Below are 21363 nucleotides of genomic sequence, written 5' to 3' on the forward strand. Positions count from 1 at the left end.
GAATTCAGGGGCAGGTAGTTCTGGGCCTAGTACTAGTGTTGCCCTAATTACCATCACGACTGACATTAATTTTAAAGGAACATTGAATTTTCTTTATTGATTTCCCAGACGATATGTATGTGAACATATCACCAAACCAACATTTTCTTTTTACATATATCGAGCGGGCCAGGTAGATGGTGGCAAGGAGTTCAGGGGCAGATAGTTCCGCTCATGGTCCGAGTGTCGCCCTCATTACCGTCACAACTCACATTGATTGTAAAAGAACATCGAATTTTCTTTATTGATTTCAAGGACAATATGTATATGAACATAACATTAAACAAACATTTTTTTTATACATTTAATGAGCGGACCTGGCAGATGGCGGCAAGGTGTTCAGTGGCAAACTGAGCTAGGCCAGGTACAAGTGTCTCCCTCACTACTGTCACCACCCACATTTACTTTAAATTAATATTGAATTTTCCTTATTGATTTCCCAGACCATATGTATATGAGCATATCATAAATCCAACATTTTCTTTATACATATATCGATCGGGCCAGGCAGATGGCGGCAAGCAATTCAGGGGCAAATTGTGCTAGGCCATGTCTGACTGTCCCCCTCATTACCGTCACCACTCACATTGATTGTAAAGGAATAATTAAATTTCTTTATTGATTTCCTAGACCATATTTATATGAACATATCACCAAACCAACATTTTTTTGTATACATATATCGAGCGGGCCAGGCAGAGAGCGGCAAGTAGTTCAGGGGCAGATAGTGCTAGTCCATGTGAGAGTGTCGCCCTCATTACCATCACTACTCACATTGATTGTAAAGGAATATTTAATTTTCTTTATTGATTTCCCAGACCCTATGTATATAAACATATCACCAAACCAACATTTTCTATATACATATATCGAGCGGGCCAGGCAGATGGCATCAAGGAATTCATGGGCAGATATTGTTAAGCCTGGTCCTAGTGACGTCGTCATACCCGTCACCACTCACATTGATTGTAAAAGAAAATTGAATTTTCTTTATTGATTTCCCAGACCATATATATAGGAACATATCAACAAACCAACATTTTCTTTATAAATATATTGAGTGGGCCAGGTAGATGGCGGCAAGGAGTTCAGGGGCAGACAGTGCTAGGCCTGCTCCGAATGTCATCTTCATTACCGTCACCACTCACATCGATTATAAAAGCACATTGAATATTCTTTATTGATTTCCAAGACCATATGTATATGTACATATAACCAAACCAACATTTTTTTTTTTTTTTACATATATCGAGCGGGCCAGGCAGTTGGCGGCAAAGAAGTCAGGGGGAGATTTTTCTGGGCACGGTCCGAGTGTCTCTCTCATTACCGTCACCACTTACATTGATTGTAAAGGAACATTGAAATTTCTTTATTGATTTCCCAGAACATATGTATATGGACATATCACCAAACCATCATTTTCTTTATACATATATCGAGTGGACCAGGCAGATGGCGGCAAGCAGTTCAGGGGCAGATTGTACTAGGCCGTGTATGAGTGTCGCCCTCATTACCGTCACCACTCATATTGATTGTAAAGGTACATTTAATTTTCTTTATTGATTTCCTAGACCATATGTATATGAACATATCACCAAACCAACATTTTCTTTATACGTATATCGAGGGGGCCAGGCAGATGGTGGCAAGGAGTTCAGAGGCATATAGTGATAGACCTGGTCAAAGTGCCACCGTCATACCCGTCAGCACTCACATAGATATAAAGAGACATTGAATGTTCTTTATTGATTTCCCAGACCATATATATATGCACATGTCCCAAACCAACATTTACTTTATGCATATATCGAGTGGGCCAGGCAGATGGTGGCAAGGAGTTAAGGGGCAGATAGTTATAGGCCTGGTCCGAGTGTTGCCCTCATTAGCGTCCCAACTCCTATAGTTTGTAAAGGAACATTGAAATATCTTTATTGATTTCCGAGACCATGTGTATATGAACATATCAAAGAACCAACATTGTCTTTATACATTACCGAGCGGCCAGGCAGACGGCTTCAAGGAGTTCAGGGGCAGATAGTGCTAGGCCTGGACCGAGTGTCGCCCCCTTTCCTGTCACCACTCACATTGATTGTAAAGGCACATTGAATTTTCTTTATTGATTTCCCAGACCATATGTATATGAACATATCCCCAAACGAACATTTACTTTATACATATATCGAGCGGCCAGGCTGTTGGCTTCAAGAAGTTCAGGGGTAGATTGTGCTATTCCTGGTCCTAGTGACGCCGCCATATCCGTCAGCACTCATATTGGTATAAAGAAACATTGAATTTTCTTTCTTGATTTCTCAGACCATATGTATATGAATATATCCCCAAACCAACATTTACTTTATACATATATCGAGCTGCCAGGCAGATGGAGGCAAGGAGTTCAAGGGCAGATAGTGCAAGGCCTAGTCTGAGTGTTGCCCTCAATACCATCACCACTCACATTGATTGTAAAGGAACATTGAATTTTCTTTATTGATTTCCCAGACCATGTGTATATGAACATATCACCAAACCAATATTTTCTTTATACATTTATCGAGCGGTCCAGGCAGATGGCTGCAAGGAGTTCAGGTGCAGATTGTGCTAGGCCTGATCCCAGGGCACCCATCATACCCGTCAGCACTCACATTGATTGTAAAGGAACATTGGATTTTCTTTATAGATTTCCCATACCATATGTATATGAACATATCACAAAACCAACATTTACTTTATACATATATCGAGTGGGCCAGGTAGATGGCGGCAAGGAGATCAGGGGCAGACAGTGCTAGGCCTGGTCCAAGTGTCGCCCTCATTTCTGATACCACTCACATCGATTGTAAGGGACTATTGAATTTTCTTGATTGATTTCCCAGACCATGTGTATATGAACATATCACCAAACCAACATTTTCTTTTTACATATATCGAGCGGTCCAGGCAGATGGCAGCAAGCAGATCAGGGGAGATAGTTCTGGGCATGGCTCGAGTGTCGCCCTCATTACCGTCACCACTCACATTGACTGTAAAGGAACATTGAATTATATTTATTGATTTGCCAGACCATATGTATATGAACATATCATCAAACCAACATTTTGTTTATACATTTATCGATAGGGCTAGGCAGATGACGGCAAGGAGTTCAGGGGCAGATAAAGCTAATCCTGGTCCTAGTGCCGTTGTCATAAACGTCACCACTCACATTGATTGTAAAAGAACTTTGAATTTCCTTTATTGATTTCCCAAACCATATGTATATGAAAATATCACCAAACCAACATTTTCTATATACATATATCAAGCGGGCCATGGCAGATGGTGGCAGGGAGTTCATGGGTAGATAGTGCTAGGCCTGGTCCTTGTGCCGTTGTCATACCCGTCTCCACGCACATTGATTGTAAGAGAACTTTGAATTATCTTTATTGATTTCCCATACCTTATGAATATGAACATATGACCAAACCAGCATTTTCTTTAAACATATATAGAGCGGACCAGGCAGATGGCGGCAAGGAGTTCAGGGGCAGATAGTGCTAGTGCGTGTCCGAGTGTTGCCCTCATTACCGTCACAACTCACATTGTTTCTAAAGGAACATTGATTTTCTTTAATGATTTCCCAGACCATATGTATATAAACATATCTTCAACCCTACATTATTTTGTACATGTATCGAGTGGGCCTGGCAAATGGAGCCAAGGAGTTCAGGGGCATTTGTCCTAGGCCTGGTCCCAGTGCCACCGTAATACCCGTCACCACTCACATTGATTGTAAAGGAACATTGAAATTTCTTTATTGATTTCCCAGACCATATGAACATATCAGCAAACCAACATCTTCTTTATACATATATCGAGCGGGCCAGGCAGATGGTGGCAAGGAGATCAGGGGCAGATTGTGGTAGGTCTGACCCGAGTGTCGCCCTCATTACCATCACAACTCATATTGATTGTAAAGGAACATTGAATTTTCCTTAGTGATTTCCAAGACCATATGTATATGAACATATCACCAAACCAACATTTTCTTTATACAGTTAACGTGCGGGCCAGGCAAATTTAGGCAAGGAGTTCAGTGTCAGATAGTGCTAGGCCTAGTCCCAGTGCCGTCATCATACCCGTCAGCACTCACATTGATATAAAGAGACATTGAATTTTCTTTACTGATTTCCCAGACCATATATACACTCCTGGAAATTGAAATAAGAACACCGTGAATTCATTGTCCCAGGAAGGGGAAACTTTATTGACACATTCCTGGGGTCAGATACATCACATGATCACACTGAGAGAACCACAGGCACATAGACACAGGCAACAGAGCATGCACAATGTCGGCACTAGTACAGTGTATATCCAACTTTCGCAGCAATGCAGGCTGCTATTCTCCCATGGAGACGAACGTAGAGATGCTGCATGTAGTCCTGTGGAACGGCTTGCCATGCCATTTCCACCTGGCACCTCAGTTGGACCAGCATTCGTGCTGATCGTGTAGACCGCATGAGACTACGCTTCATCCAGTCCCAAACATGCTCAATGGGGGACAGATCCGGAGATCTTGCTGGCCAGGGTAGTTGACTTACACCTTCTAGAGCACGTTGGGTGGCACGGGATACATGCGGACAGGCATTGTCCTGTTGGAACAGCAAGTTCCCTTGCCGGTCTAGGAATGGTAGAACGATGGGTTTGATGATGGTTTGGATGTACCGTGCACTATTCAGTGTCCCCTCGACGATCACCAGAGGTGTACGGCAAGTGTAGGAGATCGCTCCCCACACCATGATGCCGGATGTTGTCCCTGTGTGCCTCGGTCGTATGCAGTCCTTATTGTGGCGCTCACCTGCACGGTGCCAAACATGCATACCACCATCATTGGCACCAAGGCAGAAGCGACTCTCATCGCTGAAGATGACACGTCTCCATTCGTCCCTCCATTCATGCCTGTCGCGACACCACTGGAGGCGGGCTGCACGATGTTGGGGCGTGAGCGGAAGACGGCCTAACGGTGTGCGGGATCGTAGCCCACATTCATGGAGACGGTTTCGAATGGTCCTCGCCGATACCCCAGGAGCAACAGTGTCCCTAATTTGCTGGGAAGTGGCGGTGTGGTCCCCTACGGCACTGCGTAGGATCCTACGGTCTTGGCGTGCATCCGTGCTTCGCTGCGGTCCGGTCCCAGGTCGACGGGCAAGTGCACCTTCCGCCGACCACTGGCGACAACATCGATGTACTGTGGAGACCTCACGCCCCAATTGTTGAGCAATTCGGCAGTACGTCCACCCGGCCTCCCGCATGCCCACTATACGCCCTCGCTCAAAGTCCGTCAACTGCACATACGGTTCACGTCCATGCTGTCGCGGCATGCTACCAGTGTTGAAGACTGCGATGGACCTCCGTATGCCACGGCAAACTGGCTGACACTGACGGCGGCGGTGCACAAATGCTGCGCAGCTGGCGCCATTCGAGGGCCAACGCCGCGGTTCCTGGGGTGTCCGCTGTGCCGTGCGTGTGATCATTGCTTGTACAGCCCTCTCGCAGGTTCTGGAGCAAGTATGGTGGGTCTGACACACCGGTGTCAATGTGCTCCTTTTTTCCATTTCCAGGAGTGTATATAAACATACCAGCAAACCAAAATTTTCTTTATACATATATCGAGGTGGCCAGCAGGTGGTGGCAAGGAGATCAGGGACAGATAGTGCTAGGTCCGATCCGAGTGTCGCACTCATTATCGTAATCACTCATACTGATTGTAGAGGAACATTGTATTTTCTTTATTGATTTCCCAGACCATCTGTATATGAACATAAACCAAACCAACACTTTCCTTATACATTTATCGAGCGGGCCAGGCAGATGGGGGCAAGGTGTTCAAGGTCAGATAGTGCTAGGCCTGGTCCGAGTGTCGCCCTTATTAACGTCACCACTCACATTGATAGTAAAGGAATATTGAATTTTCTTTATGGATTTCCCAGACCATATGTATATGAACATATCACCAAACCAACATTTTCTTTATACGTATATTGAGGGTCGAGGCAGATGGCGGAAAGGAGTTCAGGTGGAGATACTTCTGGGCATGTTCCGAGTGTCGCTCTCATTACCCTCACCACTCACATTGATTGTAAAGGAACACTGATTTTCTTTATTAATTTCCCAGACCATATGTATGTAAACATACCATCAACACAACATTATTTTATACATGTTTTGAGCGGGCAAGGCAGATGGCGGCAACAGTTCAGGGGCAGATAGTGATAGGCCTGGTATCAGTGCCGCCGTCGTACCTGTCAGCACTCACATTGATTGTGAATGAACATAGAATTATCTTTATTGATTTCCCACACCATATGTATATGAACATATCAACAAACTAACATTTTCTTTATACATATATCGAGCGGTCCCGGCAGATGGCGGCAAGGAGTTCAGAGGCAGATAGTGATAGACCTGGTCCGAGTGTCATCCTCATTACCATTGCCACTCACATTGATTGTAATGGAATAATGAATTTTCTTCTTTGATTTCCCAGTCCATATGTATATGAACATATCACCAAACCAACATTTACTTTATACACACATCGTGTGGGCGAGGCGGATGACGAAAAGGAGTTCAGTGGCAGATAGTGCTAGGCCTGGTCAAAGTGCCACCGTCATACCCGTCAGCACTCACATAGATATAAAGAGACATTGAATGTTCTTTATTGATTTCCCAGACCTTGTGTATATGAACATATCACCAAACCAACAATGTCTTTATAGATATATCGAGCGGCCAGGCATATGGCTTCAAAGAGTTCAGGAGCAGATAGTGATAGGCCTAGTCCCAGTGCCGGCGTCATACCCGTCAGCACTCACATTGATATAAAGGAACATTGAATTTTCTTTATTGATTTCCCTGACCATATATATATATGAACATGTCCCAAACCAAAATTTATTTTATACATATATCGAGCGGCCAGGCAGATGGCGACATGGAGTTAAGGGGCAGATAGGTCTAGGCCTGGTCCGAGTGCCGCCCTCATTAGCGTCACAACTCATATATTTTGTAAAGGAACATTGAAATATCTTTATTGATTTCCGAGACCATGTGTATATGAACATATCAACAAATCAACATTGTCTTTATACATATATCGAACGGCCAGGCAGACGGCTTCAAGCAGTTCAGGGGCAGATAGTGCAACGCCTGGTCTGAGTGTTGCCATCAATACCGTCACCACTCACATTGAATTTTCTTTATTGGTTTCCCAGACCATGTGTATATGAACATATCACTAAACCAACATTGCCTTTATACATATATCGAGTGGGCCAGGTAGATGGCGGCAAGGTGTTCAGGGGCAGACAGTGCTAGGCCTGGTCCAAGTATCGCCCTCATTTCCGACACCACTCACATCGATTGTAAGGGAATATTGAATTTTCTTTATTGATTTCCCAGACCATATGTATATGAACATATCACCAAACCAACATTTTCTTTATACATATATCGAGCAGACCAGGCAGATGGCGGCAAGGAGTTCAGGGGCAGATAGTGCTAGTGCGTGTCCGAGTGTTGCCCTCATTACCGTCACAACTCACAGTGTTTCTAAAGGAACATTGATTTTCTTTAATGATTTCCCAGACCATATGTATATAAACATATTATTAACCCTACATTATTTTATACTTGTATCGAGCGGGCCTGGCAAATGGAGGCAAGGAGTTCGTGGGCACATAATGCAAGGCCTGGTATGAGTGCCGCCCTCATTACCGTCACCACTCACATTGATTGTAAAGATATATTGAATTTCCTTTATTGATTTCCCAGACAATATGTATATGCACATAACACCAAACCAACATTTCCATTTCACATATATCGAGCGAGCCAGGCAGATGGCGGCAAGGGTTTCAGGGGCAGATAGTGCTAGGCCTGGTCCTAGTTCTGTCGTCTAACCTGTCACCACTCACATTGATTGTAAATGAATACTGAATTTTCTTAATTGATGTTCAGACCATATATATAGGGACATATATCCAAACCAACATTTTCCTTATACATTTATCGAGCGGGCCAGGCATATGGTGGCAAGGAGTTCAGGGGCAGATAGTTCTGGGCCTGGTTCGAGTGTCGCCCTCATTAATGTCACCACTCACATTGATTGTAAAGGAACTTTGAATATTCCTTACTGATTTCCAAGAGCATATGTATATGAACATGTCACCAAACCAACATTTTCTTTTTACGTATATTGAGGGGGCCAGGCAGATGGTGGCAAGAAGTTCAGGGGGAGATAGTTCTGGGCATGGTCCAAGTGTCACTCTCATTACCCTCACCGTCTATATTGAATGTAAAGGAACACTGATTTTCTTTATAGATTTCCCTGACCATATATATCTAAACATATCATCAACCCAACATTATTTTATACATGTATCAAGCGGGCAAGCAGATGGCGGCAAGGAGTTAAGGGGCAGATAGGTCTAGGCCTGGTCAATGTGCCACCGTCATACCCGTCAGCACTCACATCGGTTGGAAGAGAACATTGAATATTCTTTATTGATTTCCAACACCATGTGTATATGAACATATCAAAAAACAATATTGTCTCTATACATATATCGAGCGGCTAGTCAGATGGCGTCAAGGAGTTCCGGGGCAGATAGTGCTAGGCCAGGTCCCAGTCCTGTTGTCATATCCGTCACCACTTACAATGATTGTAAAGGAACATTTAATTTTCTTTATTGATTTCCCAGACCATGTGTATATGAACATATCACCAAACCAACATTGTCTTTACACATATATCGAGCTGCCAGACAGATGGCTTCAAGGAGTTCAAGGGCAGATAGTGCTAGGCCTGGTCCCAGTGCCACCGTCATACCCGTCAGCACTCACATTGATATAAAGAGACATTAAATTCTCTTTATTGATTTCCCAGACCATGTGTATATGAACATATCACCAAACCAACACTGTCTTTATACATATATCGAGCGGGCCAGGCCGATGGTGGCAAGGAGTTCAGGGGCGGATAGTGCTACGCCTGGTCCGAGTGTCCCTCATATTATCGTCACCACTCACATTGATTGTAAAGGAACATTGATTTTTCTTTATTCATATACCATATAATGTGTATATGAACCTATGACCAAACCAACATTCTCTTTATACATATATCAAGAGGGCCAGGCAAATGGCGGCAAGGAGTTCAGGGGCAGATAGTTCTTGGCCTAGTCCGTGTGTCGCCCACATTAGCGTCACAACTCACATTGATTGTAAAGGCACATTGAATGTTCTTAATTGATTTCCCAGACCATATGTATATGAACATATCACCAAACCAACGTTATCTTTATACATATTTAGAGCTGGACAGGCATATGGGGGAAAAGTTCAGGGGCAGATAGTGCTAGGCCTGGTCCAAGCGTCGCCCACATGACCGTCACCAATAACACTGATTGTAAAAGAACATTGAATTTTCTTTATTGACTTACGAGACCATATGTATATGAACATGTTGCAAACCAACATTCTCTTTGTACGTATATCGAGCGGGCCGAGCAGATGGCGGGAAGGAGTTCAGGGGCAGATAGATCTGGGCCTGGTCCGAGTGTCGCCCTCATTACCGTAACTACTCACATTGATGGTAAACGAACATTGAATTTTTTTTATTAATTTCCCAGACCATATATATATGAACATATCACCAAATCAACATTCTCTTTATACATATATCGAGCGGGCCAGGCAGATGCCGGCAAGGAGTTCAGGGGCAGATATTTCTGGGCCAAGTCCTAGTGCCGCCCTTATACCCGTCACCTCTTACATTGATTGTAAAGGAACATTGAATTTTATTTATTGATTTAGCATAAAATGCGTATATGAACATATCACAAATCCAACATTATCTTTATAAATATATCGAGCGGGCCAGGCAGATGGTGGCAAGGAGTTCAGGGGCAGATAGTTCTGGGCCTGGTCCGAGTGTCTCCCTCATTACCATCACCACTCACATTGATGATAAATAAAAATCGAATTTTGTTTATTGATTTTGCTGACCATATGTGTATGAACATATCACCAAACGAACATTCTCTTTATACATATTTCGAGCAGGCTTGGCAGATGGCGGCAAGGAGTTCAGGGGCAGATAGGTCTGTGCTAAGTCCCAGTGCCGCCCTAATAACAGTCACCAATCACAATGGTCGTAAAGGAACATTGAATTTTCTTAATGATTTCCCAGACCATATGTATATGAACATATCACCAAACCAACGTTATCTTTATACATATTTAGAGCAGGCCAGGAAGATGGGGGAAACGTTCAGGGGCAGATAGTGCTAGGCCTGGTCCAAGCGTCGCCCACATGACCGTCACCACTAACACTGATATGTAAAAGAACATTGAATTTTCTTTATTGACTTCCCAGACCATATGTATATGAACATAACGCCAAACCAACACTCTCTTTATACACATATAGAGCGGGGCAGGCAGATGGTGGCAAGGAGTTCAGGGGCTAAAATTCTGGGCCAAGTATCAGTGCCGCCCTCATACTCGTCACCACTCACAATGATTGTAAAGGAACATCGAATCCTTTTTAATGATTTCCCAGACCATATGTATATCAACATATCACAAAACCAAGATTCTCTTTATACATATATCAAGCGGGCCAGGCAGATGACAGCATGAGTTCAGGGGCAGATAGTTCTGTGCCTTGTCCGAGTGTCGCCCTCATTACTGTCACCACTCACATTGTTGGTAAATGAACATCGAATTTTGTTTATTGATTTCGCAGACCACATGTATATGAACATATCACCAAATCAACATTCTCTTTATACATATATCGAGCGGGCCAGGCAGATGGACGCAAGGAGTTCAGAGGCAGATAGTTCTGGGCCAATTCCATGTGCCGCTGTCATTCCCGTAACCACTAACATTGATTGTAAAGGAACATTGAATTTTCTTTATTGATTTCCAGTCCACATGTATATGATCATATCACAAAACCAACATTAAGTTTATAAATATATCGAGAGGGATAGACGGATGGTGGCAAGGAGATCATGGGCAGATAGTGCTAACCCTGTTCCCAGTGCTGCCGTCATAACCGTCAGCACTCGTATTGATTGTAAAGGAACATTGAATTTTCATTATTGATTTTACAGACCATATGTATATGAACATATCACCAAACCAACATTCTCTTTATACATATATCGTGCTTTCCAGGCAGATGGCCGCAAAGAGTTCAGGGGCAGATATTTCTGGTTCTGGTTGAGTGTCGCCCTCATTACCGTCAACACTCACATTGGTTGTAAAGGAACATTGAATTTTCTTTATTGATATCCCAGACCATATGTTTATGAACATATCAGCAAACTAACATTGTCCTTATATATATATCGAGTGGAACAGGAAGATGACGGCAAGGAGTTCAGGTGCATATGTTTCTTGGGCTGGTCTGAGTGTCACCCTCATTACCTTCACTACTCACATTGATTTTAAAGGAACATTGAATTTTCTTTATTGATTTCCCAGACCATATGTCTATGAGTATATCGCCAAACTAACATTTTCTTTATACATATATCGAGCAGGCAAGGCAGATGGGGGCAAGGAGTTCAGGGTCAGATAGTGCTAGGTCTGGTCCCAGTGCCACCATCATACCCCTCACCACTCACATTGATGGTAAAGGAACATCGCATTTTCTCTATTGATTTTACATACCATATGTGTATGACAAATCACCAAACGAACATTCTCTTTATACATATTTCGAGCAGGCTTGGCAGATGGCGGCAAGGAGTTCAGGGGCAGATAGGTCTGTGCCAAGTCCCAGTGCTGCCCTAATAACAGTCACCAATCACAATGGTCGTAAAGGAACATTGAATTTTCTTAATGATTTCTCAGACCATATGTATATGAACATATCACCAAACCAACATTTTCTTTATACATATATCTAGGAGGCAAGTCAGATGGCGGCAAGGAGATCAGGGGTAGATAGTTCTAGGCCTGCTTCCAGTGCCGTCCTCATACCCGTCACCACTCACATTGATTGTAAAGGAACATTGAATTTTCTTTATTGATTTCCCAGACCATATGTATATGAACATATCACCAAACCAACGTTATCTTTATACATATTTAGAGCAGGCCAGGAAGATGGGGGAAACGTTCAGGGGCAGATAGTGCTAGGCCTGGTCCGAGCGTCGCCCACATGACCGTCACCACTAACACTGCTTGTAAAAGAACATTGAATTTTCTTTATTGACTTCCCAGACCATATGTATATGAACATAACACCAAACCAACATTCTCTTTATACATATATAGAGCGGGCCAGGCAGATGGTGGCAAGGAGTTCAGGGGCTAAAATTCTGGGCCAAGTATCAGTGCCGCCCTCATACCTGTCACCACTCACAATGATTGTAAAGGAACATCGAATCCTTTTTAATGATTTCCCAGACCATATGTATATGAACATATCACAAAACCAAGATTCTCTTTATACATATATTGAGCGGGCCAGGCAGATGGCAGCAAGGGGTTCAGGGGCAGATAGTTCTGTGCCTCTTACGAGTGTCGCCCTCATTACCGTCACCACTGATATTGTTGGTAAATGAACATTGAATTTTGTTTATTGATTTCGCTGACCATATCACCAAACCAACATTCTCTTTATACATATATCGAGCGGGCCAGGCAGATGGGCGCAAGGAGTTCAGGGGCAGATAGTGCTAGGCCTGGTCCAAGCGTCGCCCACATGACCGTCACCAATAACACTGATTGTAAAAGAACATTGAATTTTCTTTATTGACTTACGAGACCATATGTATATGAACATGTTGCAAACCAACATTCTCTTTGTACGTATATCGAGCGGGCCGAGCAGATGGCGGGAAGGAGTTCAGGGGCAGGTAGTTCTAGGCCTGGTCTGAGTGTCGCTTTCATTACCGTCACCACCCACATTGATATTAAAGGAACATTGAATTTTCTTTTTTGATTTCCCAGACCATATGTATATGAACATATCACAAAACCAACGTTCTTTTTATACATATATCGAGCGGGACAGGCAGATGGCGGCAAGGGGTTCAGGAGCAGATAGTGCTAGGCCTGGTCCCAGTGCCACTGTCATACCCATCACCACTTACATTGATTGTAAAGGAACATTGAATTTTCTTTACTGATTTCCCAAACCATATGTGTATGAATGTATCAGAAAACCAACATTCGCTTTATACATATACTGAGCGGTCCAGGCGGATGGCGGCAAGGAGTTCAGGTTCCGATAGTTCTAGGCTTAGTCCCAGTGCCGCCCTAATACCCGTCAACACTCACAATGCTTGTAAAGAAACATTGAGATTTTTATTGATTTCCCAGGCCAAATGAATATGAAGATATCACCAAACCCAGGCTGATGACGGCAAAGAGTTCAGGGGCAGACAGTTCTGTGCCTGGTCCGAGGGTCGCCCTCATTACCGTCACCACTCAAATAGATTGTAAAGGAACATTTAATTTTCTTTATTGATTTCCCAGACCACCTGTATATGAACATATCAAACATCCAACATTCTCTTTATACATGTATTGAGCGGGCCAAGCGGATGGCAGCAAGGAGCTCAAAGACAGATGTTTCTGTGCCTGGTCCGAGTGTCGCCCTCATTACCGGCACCACTCACATTGATTGTAAAGGAACATTAAATTTTCTTTATTGATTTCCCAGACCATATGTATATGAACATATGAGCAAACCAACATTTTCTTTATACATATATACATATATACATAATACCCGTCATCACTCACAATGATTGTAAAGAAACATTGAGATTTTTATTGATTTCCCAGGCCATATGAATATGAAGAAATCACCAAACCCAGGCTGATGACGGGAAAGAGTTCAGGGGCAGACCGTTCTGTGCCTGGTCCGAGGGTCGCCCTGATTACCGTCACCACTCAAATAGATTGTAATGGAACATTAAATTTTCTTTATTGATTTCCCAGACCACCTGTATATGAACATATGAATAAACCAACATTCTCTTTATACATATATCGAGTGGGCCAGGCAGATGGCGGCTAGGCGTTCAGGGGCAGATGGAGCTTGACCTGGTCACAGATCCTCCGCCATACCCGTCACTACTCACATTGCTTGTAAAGGAACATTGATTTTTCTTTAATGGTTTTCCAGAACATATGTATATGAACATATCACCAAAGCAAAGTTTTCTTTATACATGTATAAAGCGCCTCGGCAGATGGCAGCAAGGAGTTCAGGGACAGATAGTGCAAGGCCTGGTCCCAGTTCCGTCGTCATACCTGTCACCACTCGCATAGATTGCGAAGGAACATTGAATTTTTTTTATTGATTTTCCAGACCATATATGTATGAACGTATCACCAAACCATAGCTCTCTTTTTACATGTGTCGAGGGGGCCAGGCAGATGGCGGCAAGGGGTTCAGGAACAGATTGTGCTAGGTCTGGTCACAGTGCCACCCTCATACCCATTACCACTCACATTGATTGTGAAGGAACACTGAATTTGTTTTATTGATTTTCCTGGCCATATGTATATGAATATATCACCAAACCAACATTCTCTTTTTACATATATCGAGCGGGACAGGCAGATGGCGGCAAGGAGTTCAGCTGCAGATAATTCTAGGTCTGGTCCGAGTGACGCCCGCATACCCGTCACCACTCATATTGATTGTAAAGAACCATAGAATATTCTTTATTGATCTCATAGACCATATGTATATGAACATATCAGCAAACCAACATTTTCCTTATACATGCATTGAGCGTGCCAGGCAGATGGCAACAAGGAGTTCAGGGGCAGATAGTTTTAGGCCTGGTCCGAATGCTGCCCTCATACCCGTCACCACCTACATTTAATGTAAATGAACATTGAAATTTCTTTATTGATTTCCAGACCATATGTATATGAAAATATCACTAAACCAACATTTTACTTATACGTATATCAAGAGGGCCAGGCAGATGGTGGCAAGGAGTTCAGAGGCAAATAATTCTATGCCTGGTCCGAGTGTCGCCCTCATTACAGTCACCACTCACATTGATTGTAAACGAACATTGAATTTTCTAGATTGATTTCCAGACCACACGTATATGAACATATCACCAAAACCAACTTTCTCTTTATACATATATCGAGCGTGCCAGGCAAATGGCAGCAAGGAGTTCAGGGGCAGATAGTGCTATTCCTGGTCACAGTGCCGCCATCATACACGCCACCACTCACATTGATTGTAAAGGAACATTGAATTTTCTTTATTGACTTCCCAGACCATATGTATGTGAACATATCACCAAACAAAAATTCTCTTTAAACATATTTCGATCGGGCCAGGCAGATGGCTGCAAGGAGTTCAGGGGCAGAGAGTGCTAGGCGTGGTCCCAGATCTTCCGCCATACCCATCACTACTCACAATGATTGTAAACGAACATTGAATTTTCTTTATTGATTTCCATGACCATATCTATATCAACATATCACCAAACCAACATTCTCTTTATACATATATCGAGAGGGCAAGGCAGATTGCGGTAAGGAGTTCAGGGGCAGGTTGCTCTGGGTCTGGTCCGAGTGTTGCCCTCATTACCGTCACTACTTAAATTGATTGTAAAGGAACATTGAATATTCTTTATTGATTTCCCAGACCATATGTATATGACCGTATCACCAAACCAAAATTTTCCATATACACATATCGAGTTGCCCGGCAGATGATCAGAAGTAGTTCAGGGGCAGATAGTGCTAGGCCTGGTCCCAGTGCCGTCGTCATATCCGTCAGCACTCACATTGATTGTAAAGGAATATTGAATTTTCTTTATTGATTTCAGAGAAAATATGTACATGAACATATCACCAAACCAACATTCTCTTTATACATATATCGAGAGCGGCAGGAGAGATGGTGCAAGGAGTTCAGAGGAAGATTGTTCTGGGCCTAGTCCCAGTGCCGCCCTCATACCTGTCACCACTCAAAATAAATGTAAAGGAACTTTTAATTTTTTTTAATGTTTTTCCAGACCATATGTATATGAAGATATCACCAAACCAACATTTTCTTTATACATATATCGAGTGGTGCAGGCAGATGGCGGCAAGGAGATAAATGACAGATAGATCTGGGCATGGTCCGAGAGTTGCCCTCACTACCGTCACCAATCACATTGACAGTAAAAGAACAATGAATTTTCTTTATTGATTTCCCAGACCATATGTATATGAACATATCACCAAACCAACATTTTCTTTATACATATATCGAGCAGGCCACGCATATGGTGGCAAGGAATTCAATGGCAGATAGTGCTGGGCCTGGTACCAGTGCCGCCGTCATACCCGTCACCACTCACATTGATTGTAAATGAACATTGGATTTTTTTAAATGATTTCCCAGACCATATGTATATGAACATATCACTTAACCAACAGTCTCTTTATACATATATCGAGCAGGCCTGGCAGATGGCGGCAAGGAGTTCAGAGGCAAATAGTGCTAGGCCTGGTCCAAGTGTAACCCTCATTACCTACATCACTCACATTGATTGTAAAGAAACATTGAATTTTTTTAATGATTTCCCAGACCACCTGTATATGAACATATCAGAAAACCAACATTCTCTTTATACATTTATCGAGCGGGCCATGCAGATGGAAGGAAGGAGTTCAAACACAGATATTTCTGTGCCTGTTCCGAGTGTCGCCCTCATTACCATCACCACCCACATTGATTGTAAAGTAACATTAAATTTTCTTTATTGATTTCCCAGACCATATGTATATGAACATATGATCAAACCAACATTTTCCTTATACATATATCGAGTGGGCCAGGCAGATGGCGGCAAGGAGTTCACTGGCAGATAGTGCTAGGCCTGGTCCCAGATCCTCCGCCATAACCATAACTACTCACATTGACTGTAAAGGAACACTGAATTTGTTCTATTGATTTTCCTGGCTATATGTATATGAATATATCACCAAAACAACATTCTCTATTTACATATATCGAGCGGGCCAGTCAGATGGCGGCAAGGAAATCAGGGGCAGAAAGTGCTAGGGTTGGTCCCTTTGCCGTCATACCCGTCAGCACTCAAATTGATTGTAAAAGAACATTGAATTTTCTTTATTTATTTCCCAGACCTCATGTATATGAACATAAAACCAAACCAACATTCTCTTTATACATAGATCGAGCGGACCTGGCAGATGGCGGCAAGGAGTTCAGGGGCAAATAGTGCTCGGCCTGGTCCGAGTGTCAGCCTCATTACCGTCACCACTCACATTGATTGTAAAGGAACATTGAATTTTCTTTATTGATTTTCCAGAGCATATGTATATGAACATATCACCAAATGGACATTCTCATTATACATAGATCGAGTGGGCCTGGAAGATTGCGGCAAGGAGTTCAGGGGCAAATTGTTCTAGGCCTGGTACAAGTGTAACTCTCATTACCGTCATCGCTCACATTGATTGTAAAGAAACACTGAATTCTTTTTAATTATTTCAGAGACCATATGTATATGAACATATCACCAAACCAACATTTTCTTTATAGATATATCGAGAGGGCTAGGCAGATGGCTGCAAGGAGTTCAGGAGGAGGTTGTTATGCGTCTGGTCCGAGTGTCGCCCTCATTTCCATCACCACTCAAATAGATTTTAAAGGAACATTCAATTTTCTTTATTGATTTCCCAGACCACCTGTATATGAACATATCACCAAACCAACATTCTCTTTATACATATATCGAGCGGGCGAGGCAGATGGCGGCAAGGAGATCAGGGGCAGATAGTTCTGGGCATGGTCCGAGTGTTGCCCTCATTACCGTCTCCTCTCACATTGACAGTAAAGGAACATTGAATTTTCTTTATTGATTTCCCAGACCATATGTATATGAACATATCAGCATACCAACATTTTCTTTATACATGTATCGAGAGAGCCAGGCCTATGGCGGCAAGGAGTTCAGGGGCAGATGGTGCTAAGCGTGGTCCGAGTTTCGTGCTCATTACCCTCACCCCTCACATTGATTTAAATTAGCATCAAATTTTCTTTATTGATTTGCCAGACATATGTATATGAACATATCACCAAACCAACATTTTCTTTATACATACATGGAGCAGGCTACGCATATGGTGGCAAGGAGTTCAATGGCAGATAGTGCTAGGCCTGGTCCCAGTGCTGCCGTCATACCCGTTACATTGTTTGTAAATGAACATTGAATTTCTTTAAATAATTTCCCAGACCATACGTATATGAACATATCACTTAACCAAATTTCTCTTTATACATATATCGAGTAGGCCAGGCAGATGGCGGCAAGTCGTTCACGGGCAGATAGTTCTGGATCTGGTCCGAGTGTTGCACTCATTATCGTCACCACTTACATTGATTGTAAAGGAAAATTGAATTTTCTTTATTGACTTCGCAGACCATATGTACATGATCTAATCACCAAAACAACATTTCCTTTATACAAATATCGAGCAGGCCAGGCAGATGGAAGCAAGGAGTTCATGGGCAAATTGTGCTAGGCCTAGTCCCAGTGCCACCCTCATACCCGTCACCACTCACAACGATTGTAAAGGAACATTGAGTTTTCTTTATTGATTTCCAGACCATATGTATATGAACATATCACCAAACCAACATTTTCTTTATACATATATGGAGCGGGCCGGGCAGATGGCGGCAAGGAGATCAGGGGCAAATTGTGCTAGGCCTCGTCCGAGTGTCAGCCTCATTACCGTCACCTCTCACATTGACTGTGAAGGAACATTGAATTTTCTTTATTGATTTCCTAGACCATATGTATATGAACATATCACCAAACCAACCTTCTCATTATACATAGATCCAGCAGGCCTCACAGATGGCGGCAAGGAGTTCATATGCGAATAGTGCTAGGCCTGGTCCAAGTGTAACCCTCACGACCTTCATCACTCACACTGATTGTAAAGAAACATTGAATTTTTTTTAATGGTTTCCCAGACCATATGTATATGAACATATCACCAAACTAACTTTCTCGTTATACATAAATCGAGCGGGCAAGGCAGATGGCGGCAAGGAGTTCAGGGGCAGATAGTTCTGGGCCTAGTCAAAACGCTGACCTCATACCTGTCACCACTCATGTTGATTGTAAAGGAACATTGAATATTTTTAATGATTTCGCAGACCTTATGTATATCAACTAATCACCAAACCAACATTCTCCTTATACATATATCGAACAGTCCGTGTTGATGGCGGCAAGGAGTTCGGGGACAGATAGATCTGGGACTGGTCGGAGTACCACCCTTATTACCGTCACCACTCACATTTATTTTAAAGGCACATTGAATTTTCTTTATTGATTTCCCAGACCATATGTATATGAACATATCACCAAATCAACATTCTCTTTTTATGAATATAGAGCTGGCCAGGCAGATGGTAGCAAGGAGTTCAGGGGCATGTAGTTCTGTGCCTGGACCGAGTGTCGCCCACATTACCGTCGCCACTCACGTTGATTGTAAAGCGACATTGAATTTTCTTTATTGATTTCTCAGACCATATGTATATGAACATATCTCCAAACCAACATTCTCTTTATACATATATGGGGCGGGCCAGTCAGATGGGGGCAAGGAGTTCAGCAGCTGTTAGTTCAGGGCCTAGTACCAGTTCCGGCCTCATACCTGTCACCACTCACATTGAATGTAACGGAACATTGAATTTTTTTCATTGATTTCCCAGGTCATATGTATACGAACATATCACCAAGCCAACATTCTCTTTATACATATATCGAGCCTCCCAGTCAGATGGCGGCAATGAGTTCAGGGGCAGATAGTTCTGGGCCTAGTCCAAGTGCCGGCCTCATACCCTTCATCACTCACATTGATTGTAAAGAAACATTGAAATTTTTTAATGATTTTCCAGACCATATGTATATGAACATATGACCAAATCAACATTTTCTTTATACACATATCGAGAGGGACAGGCAGATGGCGGCAAGTAGTTCAGGGGCATATAGTTCTGGGCCTGGACTGAGTGTTGCCCTCTTTACCATCACCACACTCATTGACTGTAAAGGAACATTGAATTTTCTTTATTGATTTCCCAGGCCATATGTATATCAACATATCACCAAACCAACAATCTCTTTATACATATATCGAGTGGGCCAGGCAGAAGGCGGCAAGGAGTTCAGGGGAAGATTTTTCTGTGCGTAGTCCCAGTGCCGGTCTAAGACCCGTCACCAATCACATTGATTGTAAACGGACCATGAGATATTTTTTAATGATTTCCTAGACCATATGTATATTAACATATCATCAAACCATCATTTTCGTTATACATATATCAAGAGGACCAGGCAGATGGTGGCAATGAGTTCAGGGGTAGATAGTGCTAGGCCTGGTCCCAGTGCCGGCCTCATACCAGTCACCACTCACATTGATTGTAACGGAACATTGAATTTTTTTTATTGATTTCTCAGATCATATGTATACAATCATATCACCAAACCAACATTCTCTTGATACATATATCGAGAGGGCTAGGCAGATGGCAGCAAGGAGTTCAGGGGCAGATAGTTATGTGCCTAGTCCCAGTGCCGACCTCATACCCGTCACCATTCATATTGATTGTATAGGAAAATTGAATATTTTTAAATGATTTCCAGACCATATGTATATGAACACATCACCAAACCAACACTTTCTTTATACATATATCAAGCAGGCCAGGGAGATGGCGGCAAGTGGTTCTGGTGGTAGGCTTGGCCCCAGTGCTGCCATCTTACCCGGCCGCACTCACTTTGATTGTAGATGAACATTGAATTTTCTTTATTGAAATCCCAGAACATATGTATATGAACGTATCACCAAACCAACATATTCTCTATACATATATCGAGAGGGCCAGGCAGATGGGGGCAAGGAGTTCAGCGGCAGATAGTTCTGGGCCTAGTCCCAGTGGAGGCCTCGTACCCATCACTACTCACATTGATTGTAAAGGAACAATGATTTTTCATTATTGATTTCCCAGACCATATGTATATGAACATATCACAAAATCAACATTCTCTTTATACATATTTCGAGCAGGCCAGATAGATGTCGGCAAGGAGATCAGGGGCAGATAGTGCTAGGCCTGGTCATAGTGCCGCCGTAATACTCATCTCCACTCACATTGATTGCAAAGGAACGGTGAATTTTCTTTATTGATTTCCCAGACGATATGTATATGAACATATCACCAAACCATTATTCTCTTTTTTCATGTAT

The sequence above is a fragment of the Schistocerca gregaria genome, chromosome 8 (genome assembly GCF_023897955.1).
Source record: "Schistocerca gregaria isolate iqSchGreg1 chromosome 8, iqSchGreg1.2, whole genome shotgun sequence".
In the NCBI taxonomy this organism is placed as follows: domain Eukaryota; kingdom Metazoa; phylum Arthropoda; class Insecta; order Orthoptera; family Acrididae; genus Schistocerca; species Schistocerca gregaria.